Source organism: Hyperolius riggenbachi, chromosome 3 (genome assembly GCF_040937935.1).
Source record: "Hyperolius riggenbachi isolate aHypRig1 chromosome 3, aHypRig1.pri, whole genome shotgun sequence".
NCBI lineage: Eukaryota > Metazoa > Chordata > Amphibia > Anura > Hyperoliidae > Hyperolius > Hyperolius riggenbachi.
In genome coordinates, this window is record NC_090648.1 from 58,829,078 (window position 1) to 58,837,559 (window position 8,482).

General features: G+C 51.5%; 1 protein-coding gene across 1 annotated transcript in view; it reads right to left on the bottom strand.

Moving 5' to 3' along the window:
• The window catches only part of LOC137562125 (zinc finger protein 850-like), a 178,175-nt gene extending 172,373 nt beyond the window's left edge, over positions 1-5,802 (bottom strand). The window contains exons 1-2 of the mRNA XM_068273457.1: positions 5,662-5,802; positions 750-869 (exon numbers count right to left, since the gene is read on the bottom strand). The gene's annotated coding sequence lies outside the window, so the exon portion shown is untranslated. The remainder of the gene's footprint in view (positions 1-749; positions 870-5,661) is intronic.
• Between the last annotated feature and the right edge of the window lie 2,680 nt (positions 5,803-8,482).

An 8,482-nucleotide genomic window follows, 5' to 3' on the forward strand; every position in this document is an offset into this window, starting at 1 on the left:
ACTCGCCTGCTGGAAGATGAAGGAAAATGTATCGCCAGAACGCTTTGTCGCCAGAGAGACATCGCTGGATCCATCTCCCCGCATCGTGAGGTGAGTACTTAGCTTAAAGGAGTTATCAGGCATGTTAAAGCATAATAAGTGCTACTTCCCCGGGGCTTCGTCCAGCCCCAAGCTCCCAGCATGTTCCTCGCCACAGCTCTGCCGTCAGCCGTTCGCTGCCTCCCGGTCCGCGGTGATGACGTCATCACATACACGTAATAGCAGTGCTGCGCCTGCACGAGCGGCGCTGTCAATCACTGCCACGTGAACCGGAGCATACTGCGCAGGCGCAGTAGTTATGCGTCTGTGCAGTACGCTCCGGTCCACCTGGCAGTGATTGACAGCGCCGCTCACGCAGGCGCAGTACAGGCCGACCTCCAGGTTGGCCTGACATCATCACCGCGGACCGGGAGACAGAGGCAGCGAACGGCTGACTGCAGAGCTGCGGCGAGGGACATGCTGGGAGCTTGGGGCTGGACGAAGCCCCGGGTAAGTAGCACTTATTTTGCTATAACATGCCTGATAACTCCTTTAACACTCGCACATGCTCAGACTGACTCCCCCTTCCTGTCATTAGAAGCTGCTGTGTTTGCCTGAACCAGAAAGTGAAGGAGAGAATAGACAGGATGAGGCGGTCATATCTTCGCTAGAGAGCTGCTGAGCAAAACAGACATTCATAAATATATTTAAGATCTCGGGTTTAAACACACCTTCAAGCCCCTGAGCATCGGGGTGAATGGCTCTCCCCCTACTGTGTTCTTATCCAGGCTTCAGCTGTTGTCTCTGAGATCTGTAGGATCCTTCCAGTCATTAGAAGCCGCCCTTTTTGCCTGAACAAGGAAGTGAAGGAGTGGAGAGGATAAGGCTGTCATATCTTTGCTAGAGAGCTGCTGAGCAGGCATGCTCAAATAACGAATTCGGATGAAATCCAAATAAGTGTTATTCGGATTTCATCCAGTTAATTAAAACACCTTTGCGGGTGGGCGAGGGGGGGTTAATCTTACCCATCAGGCATCGTCTTAGATCCGTCCCTCGGCGCCTCCTATGATGCGTTCCAAGATCATCACGTGACTACAAACACTTCCTCCTTCAACCCGGAGGAAGGAAGTGTTTGTAATCATGCGACTGCTGCTTGCAGAAGAAGAAGACGCCAGATGGGTAAGATTAACTCCCCCCACACAGGTGTTTTAATTAACTGGATGAAACCTAACTAACACCTATTCAGATGTCATCCGATTTTGTTATTTGAGCATGCCTTATGCTGAGCAAAACAGATATTCATAAATATATTTTTCCAGCAATCGTTTGATAGGTAATTGCCAGTTTTTTGTTTTTTTTTTTCCTTTTTTATTATTGCTTATCACACAGGTAATAATACAATTAAAAAAGTCAGAGTGAGAGAAAAAAAACGTTCTGCAGAGATTTAGGCTGTATTCACAGTGAGGCGTTGCGGTTTATTGCGACGTTAAAGTTGCAAAGTATCTGCGTTAAGTGATAACGCACTGCAGGCAGTGAGTTACCACAACGCAACATTTTTTTAATGCGACATTAACGTCGCACTGTGAACGGCCCATAGGATTAGCATTACAGTGCGGTAGGCTGGGTTGTAAGACTTTATAACGTGCGACCATAACGTCCCACTGTGAATGCGACCTTAAAGGGAACCTGCTAGAAGAAAAACCTCCCCTTCGGGCTCCGGCAGAAATGGTCGAGCCCGATGGAGTCTGGTCTGCTGTGCAGGCACAGACAGCTCGCGCCTGCGCAGTAAAGCGGACCCGATCAGACATGACTGTATTTGCTGGAGCCCAACGGAAAGCCGCAACTGCGCATTCGGGGAGGCTCATGACAAGCAAAACTTGCGGGGTCCCAGTGATGGATGCGCTCTGGTAGAGGATGGGGGAAGCCTCTTTAGGATCCAGAGGCTTCCCCCTCCTGAGGTAAGTATGCCTTATGGACACTTTTTGCCCCTTTAGGTACACTTTAACCACTTGAGGACCGCAGTGTTAAACCCACCCTAAAGACCAGGCCATTTTTTACCTAATTGACCACTACAGCTTTAAGGCATAGCTGCAGGGTCGCACAACTCAGCACACAAGTGATTCCCCCTCCTCCACTTTCTCCCCGCCAACAGAGCTTCCTGTTGGTGGGGTATGATCCCCCACAGGGTTTATTTTATTTTTTTTTTTTTAATTAATAAATGTTGCTATTTTTAGTTTTTCTAAAACCCCTCCCCCCAGCCAAGCAATCCTGGCGATCGGCTGCCATGGGCTTCTGCCTATAAGAGCCGATCACTCTCTTGTGCCCAGGGGGACAGCTGTGTTACACGGCTGTCCCCAGCACAGCGCTGCTGCAGATCGCATCGCTGTACTTAGTCAAAAGATGGCGGTTTCGCCAACTAACAGGGGCGGAGCTCCGTCTCCCAAGTCAGCAGATGCGCACAGCCTGCGCACGATCTCCTGCAGTAGCAGGCCCCAGGACTTGACGCCAATTGGTGTGGGGCGGTCACTAGGTAGTTAAAGTAAACATGTAATGAAAAAAGTGCCCTTATGGGGTACTTGCCTCGGGAGTGGGAAGTCTCTGGATCCTAAAGAGGCTTCCCTCGTCCTGTTGTTCAACCCCTTCCTACGTTAAGACCCCCAAACTCTTCAAAATCCTAACAAGCCTGTGACGCACCTCGCTCAGGCACACTAGCAACTTAGGGCTCGGGCTTTGGCGGAAATAGCTCTGGGACCTACAGAGCCTCCCCGTACTCCTCCTGATGACCTTGTTCCCTGCAGGCTCTACAGTTTGAATCTCCCACTGCGGGAGACTTCAGCAGTCTTCGGAAGCACTCGGGCTCCCGAAGCCCGGCGGCTCTGTACTGCGCAAGAGGGCGCTTGTGCATATGCAGTACGGAGCAACCCGTCTTCGGAAGCCCAAGTGCTTCTGAAGACTGCCAAAGTAAAAGAAAGCAGTCCACGACCGAATGATTGTAGGGTACCAGTGGGGGAACACGGAGACCGGGAAGGCTCTATAGGACACGGAGCCTTCCCTCTCCTTAGGGGAGTATTTGTTTTCTATTTTTAAATTCGCTTCAGACTCCCTTTAAAGCAGGGGTCTCAAACTCGCGGCCCATTTGCGGCCCTCGATACAATATTTTGTGGCCCGCGCCGACAAAAGCTTCCTTATAGTATGCTTCAGTGCTCCCAAGTAATCCGCCGCATCACCGCCGCTAAAGGAGGGCTGCAGAGCCCCCATATCGCCCGGGGGGGCAATCCGCCGGCATTTCCTGGAAGGGGCAGAGCTTTCAGCTTCAGCTCTGCCCCTCCTGACGTCAATCGCCGCCTCTCCCCGCCCCTCTCTGTGAAGGAAGAGTGAGAGGGGCGGGCAGAGGCAGCGATGCGCCGCGATTGACGTCAGGAGGGGCAGAGCTGAACCTCAAAGCTCTGCCTCTTCCGCGAAATGCCGGCGGATTGCCCCTTAGGCGATTTGAGGGCTCTGCAGCCCTCATTTTGCGGTGGGGACACGGCGGATTACTTGTAATGGGAGCACTGAAGCGAACTATAAGGTAAAATAGGCAAAATAGTTCGCTTCAGTGTGAATTTGATTTTGAAATTAAAATCAATGCACGGGACCAGGGGGGGAAATAGGGATTGGGGGACGGGGGGGGGGGGGGGGTTGGCTGGAGCTGCTGATTGTGAAATCCCTTATGAGGCCCAGCCTCATCCTGACTTTGCCTCCTGCGGCCCCCAGGTAAATTGAGTTTGAGACCCCTGCTTTAAAGGGAATATCCAAGCAGCCCAAAAAAAAAAAATGACACCTACTTACCCGGCGCTTCCTCCATCCCCTAGCAGCCGTCCTTCGCCGCAGCTCCGATCTCAGCCGCTGGCTCCCGGTCCCCCATGGTACATACCACATGCGTGTGATTGACAGCAGCGCTGGCACAGTAGTGGACGACCAAGCAAGGTCAGCCTCTGCACCATGGCGGAATGGGAGCCAGCGCCTGAAAGCAGTGCTGCGACAAGGACATAGTGGCTGCTAGGGGCTAGAGGAAGCCCCAAGTAAGTAGGTGCCACTTTTTTTGGCAGCTAGGACATTTCCTTTAACCTCTTGCCTCCCGCGTCACGCCGATGGGCGTGGCCGCGGCGGCAGCCCCAGGACCGCCTAACGCCGATTGGCGTAAAGTCCTTGGGCTGTAATTTGCATGAGATTGCGCGCACATCTCATGCTCGGAGGGCGGAGCTCCGCCCCGCCTTCAGTCTCCGAGCGGCTATTGCCGCTCGGGAGACTATTAGACGGCGTGATCACCGTCTATTTCTATGTACAGCGCTGCGATCGGCAGCAGCGCTGTACTGGGGACAGCCGGGTCACACGACTGTCCCCCTGGGGGACAAGAGAGCGATCGGCTCTCATAGGCAGAAGCCTATGACAGCCGATCGCAGTAATTGGCTGGCTGTGGGGAGGGAGGGAATACATTTAAAGAAACAGGGGTTTTGTGAAAAAAAACACGGACATAAATATTGATAAAAAAAACAAACAAACATGGGGGGAGCGATCAGACCCCACCAACAGAGAGCTCTGTTGATGGGGAGAAAAGAGGGGGGGGGAAATCACTTGTGTGCTGTATTGTGCGGCCCTGCAGCTTTGCCTTAAAGGAATATTTAAGTCAAAAAAAAAATGACATTTACTCACCTGGGGCATCCCTCAGCACCCCGAAGCTGGATGGTGCCCTCGCAGCCCCGCTCCGATCGTCCTGTCCCCGCCGGCGGCTACTTCCGGTTCGGCGACAGCCGCCGACAGGCTGGGAACGCGGCTGATTTTCCGCGTTCCCAGCCGCTGCTATCACCCTCTATGCTGCTATAGCGTATATAGGCTGCGAGGGCACCATCCAGCTTCGGGGTGCTGAGGGATGCCCCAGGTGAGTAAACGTCATTTTTTTTTTTGACTCAAGTATTCCTTTAAAGCTGCAGTGGCCAATTTTACTAAAATGGCCTGGTCACTAGGGGGGGGGTTAGCCCTGCAGTCCTCAAGAGGTTAAATACACACTGGGCAGCACACATGGGGAGACATGTATATGTTGTGGGATGCAAAGGCTCATAGATTGGTGAGAGCAAAGCAAGACAGACGCATGAAGAGTATCAGAGCTAGTTCACATTCAGCCCTGAACCAGGATCATGATTCAGTGTGCAACATCTCATTATTTAACACGATTTGCGCTTGAGAACCCCGTTCAATAGAACGAGAATCATAGCGCAATCGTCCTCAAAGCGCTGCATGCAGCATGTTTGTGATTGGAATGCAGTTGCAACCGCTGCAGTGAGAATGCATCCATACGGATACATTAGCTGCAGTACTTTAAGGCCAGTGTGAACCAGCCCTCAGGGAAGCAGAGGAAAAATAAGGCAAATGAATATTTAAAAAAAAAAAAAAAAAAAAGTCACGTGTTAAGAGAGTTACACTGCTGCATATTTAGTTGGAAACTGCACGGGGGAGGTGCAGAGAGAGTGAGGCAGAGTCGCAGATACCAGTAACAATAATTGTAAATGTAAATCTGCCAGGAAAGAGGGGAGGAGAGACACGTGGCATCACCACTGTGCTGTACAGGGCTCGATGCTTTATGCAGAAATAGTTACAGAAACACACCTTCAAGCCCCTGAGCATCGGGGTGAATGGCTCTCCCCCTTCTGTGTTCTTATCCAGGCTTCAGCTGCTGTCTCTGAGATCCATAGAAGACGCTTGTGTCATGTGATCTCCTCCAGTACACAAGCCTCGCACATGCTCAGTCTGACCCACTTCCTGTCCCCTTGCCTGTGTTTGCCGGAACCAGGAAGTGAAAGAGGGGATAAGGCTGTCATATCATTGCTAGAGAGAAGCTGCTGAGCCAAACAGATATGCACAATTATATTTTCCCAGTAATGGCTTGCTAGGGCATTGACATTGTTATTATTTTTTGTTGTTTTTTCATTACACAGATGTAACATTCAAATAGTCAGAGAGAGAGAGAGAGAGAGAGAGCAAAATGTATTGCAGAGATTTAAAGGATACGTCCAGACAAATAAAAAAACAAAAATCCACTTTACCTGGGGCTTCTTCCAGCCCCTGGCAGCTGTGCTGTGCCCTCCCCGCAGCTCCAATGGCTCCTGGTCTCCTCTGCTGCAGAAGCCGACCTCGCCAGGCACAGAATTTCAAAGCTTCTTCTACGCTCCAACGTGCGGCTCATGTGGTCGCGCTGACGTAATCAGGACTGTACTGCGCAGTACTGTACTAGTCCTGATGACCTCAGAGCAACCATGTGAGCCGCACAAGCGCAGAAGAAGCCAAACTGGTGAGGTCGACTTCTGCAGCGGAGGAGCCGCCAGAGCTGCGGCGAGGGCACAGGACTGCTGCCAGGGGCTGGAGGAAGCTCCAGGTAAGTGGATTTTTTTATTTTATTTGCCAAGACATATGCTTTAAAGTGAACCTGAAGTGAGAGTGATATGTAGAGATGGGAGGAAAAGGATCTGTATGTGACAAAAAACTGTTAGGCCCCGTTCACACTTGCGTTTTTGCAAAAAACGGAACGGATGTCCGGATCCGTTCCGTGCGCATCCGGACCGGATGCGTACGGTTGCACTCAGGATCTGGTCCGGATCAGAGATGTGGCGAACTGTTCGCCCTGCGAACATCTCTGGAGCTCTTACTACTTCCGGGTCGCACTGACCCGGAGTAGTACGCCTGCGCTGCCCGGCTGAGCGCGTCCTAGATCGCGCTCCTGTTGCCGGGCACTCTCTGCGCATGAGCGTGACGTCATTCATGACGTCACGCACACGCGCAGAAAGTGCCCGGCAACAGGAGCGCGATCTAGAACGCGCTCCGCCGGGCAGCGCAGGCGTACTACTCCGGGTACGTGAGACCTGGAAGTAGTAAGAGCCACAGGGATTTGGAGATGTTCGCCGGCGAACGGTTCGGGAACCGTTCGCCACATCTCTAGTCCGGATCTGTTCCGTTTGCATCCGTTTTTTCATCAGTAGGTGATCCGGTTGATATCCGGATCCGTTTTTTAAAGAGATACAGACTATATAAATTCTTGGGGTCTGGGAGGTCTGCAGAAGCCCTGGGGTCATTGTTGGAGACAGCCTGACGTGTGGAGACCATCCTTGGATATAGAGACGGCAGTTTGGACCATGGATCCAGTGTTTTTGTACTCATTTTACCTGGGAATTGTCTCCTTTTTGATTTTTACCTATTACTATGTGGGAAGAAGGCGTGCTCCTCGCAGGAGATGGTGGGTGCACCAGGCAGGTAGCTGCTGCACCTGCAGAATCAGGTCCTCAGGTGTGTAGGGCCTCACCTCTTTGTCCGACATGCTGCCAAATATCTCCAGCCACAAGTCACTACTGCTCCACTCCTCAAACGATGGGCCCATGAAAACGCATAGGAAGTGGGTAGAACGTCCAGATTTTATAGCCAGTGTGTTGCCTCCTTTCCGTTTCTCATTGGTTTCAGCTGTGCGGATGGTGCAGTCATGATCCGGTCCGGGTGCGGCGGCCGGATCCGACGTACGTGAAAAATAGAGCAAGTTGGAAAAGTGTCCGGAGTTCGTATCCGGTCCGCGTGGAACGGACGAGTATATACGCATCCATAGACTATCATTGGATTGCCAAACGTCCGTTCCGTTTGTACAGTATACGTTCCGGATCCGGTCCGGAAAATCCTGACTGCTAACGCAAATGTGAACCCGGCCTTATTGAATCACTAGTCCGAAAGCTGATATTTCAAGTTCCTAAGTGTAACAGTAGTATGTGCATTTGTACTGGCGAGAGATTTCTCCATCTGGTGTGAACAACTGGCAGGTACAAATTGGGAGTGACATCGCTCCCCAGCAAGCCAATCTCTGCCTAGAGAAAGACCCTAGGAGGGGCAAAACGTCGGTAGGCGTTGCCTACCCATAAAGTGCGGCTGAAACACCGCCGCCATACACCACCACACTTGATGGGACAGGAGCCCGGAAAAGTGCACATGTAGCAGCGGATCCTCTCCTCTCCTAGGCGGCTACCCCAGGGAAGGCTCATGGAGCGCTGTTACAAGCGTAGGAGCTGCGCTTGTAACAGCGGCAATTAGAGTATCAAATGAAGGTGGTGGTAAGACTTGCTGCCTGAAAAAATTGATTGTGGTATGTCGGTTTCCAGGAGAATTCCATTAAATAGTGTGAAAGCATCAAGCGTCACACCAAGATCTTGCAAGTAATTATGCACACATGTAAAAACTGTATTTAAAGATAGCCTCATTGCCCCTTTAGTTAGAGGAGGGAAAGTTGCATGTCACCATGTGGGGTGTGTGCATTTGGTGGTGGTTGTCCAACAGGCATTATTGACAGTGGTGTGGACAATTTGTAGAGGCAAATGCTGGGCAATCGACACACACATTAACTGCCAGGCCATTGGTGATATGATACAGCGCGCTGCTATAAGGAAAAGCAATTTTT